This window comes from Ceratina calcarata, unplaced genomic scaffold (genome assembly GCF_001652005.2).
Source record: "Ceratina calcarata isolate Rehan_Ccalc_2016 unplaced genomic scaffold, ASM165200v1 scaffold789, whole genome shotgun sequence".
In the NCBI taxonomy this organism is placed as follows: domain Eukaryota; kingdom Metazoa; phylum Arthropoda; class Insecta; order Hymenoptera; family Apidae; genus Ceratina; species Ceratina calcarata.
The window spans coordinates 4164-4784 of NW_017179201.1; the positions used below are offsets into that span (position 1 = coordinate 4164).

The 621-nt window shown below is 39.3% G+C and overlaps 1 non-coding gene across 1 annotated transcript; it reads right to left on the reverse strand.

Annotated features, from left to right (window-relative positions):
* Positions 1-228: 228 nt before the first annotated feature.
* On the reverse strand, positions 229-301 carry TRNAK-CUU (transfer RNA lysine (anticodon CUU)). The gene has a single exon. It is a non-coding gene; the product is annotated as a tRNA-Lys (tRNA).
* Between the last annotated feature and the right edge of the window lie 320 nt (positions 302-621).

Genomic DNA, 621 nt, shown 5'->3' on the forward strand with positions numbered 1-621 from the left:
CTTGGTTTTCTCATACACCTCAACATTATTGCAGCATATAGTATGGTTATTCGAATTAACATCTTTAATTGTGCAATCGTTTTTATTAAAATTACCGTTTTTAATAATGTGAATAATTGTCAACAGGTCCGAATCAAAACTGTCACCCGAATATGGGTGACGTGGCAGTCAACCTTGTGAAGAGCCTCAATCTTTAAACAAAATCAATGGTTAAGGAGCAAAAATAATCGCCCAACGTGGGGCTCGAACCCACGACCCTGAGATTAAGAGTCTCATGCTCTACCGACTGAGCTAGTCAGGCTACAAGGGCTAAAAAAACCGATGCTGTATTTATTTTGGAATGATTGTTATTAAATGATAAGCGTTATTTTTAACTAAATTAGTGTCTACTTGTTACGAAATTTGATCATAAATTGTGGTGTTTGTAGGGAGAGTGCATACGCGAGAAAACCCAGCCCGAATTTCAACGCTGGGTGTGATTCATGGACCTGAAGGACGGACCATTACCCGCGGTATTTTGTGACGGAAAACGGAAAGGATATTCGCATAGACGTATAAGAATCATGCATATGGAAATACAGGGATGGAACATAAACCCGTACTTTAGACGAGGCATGTGAA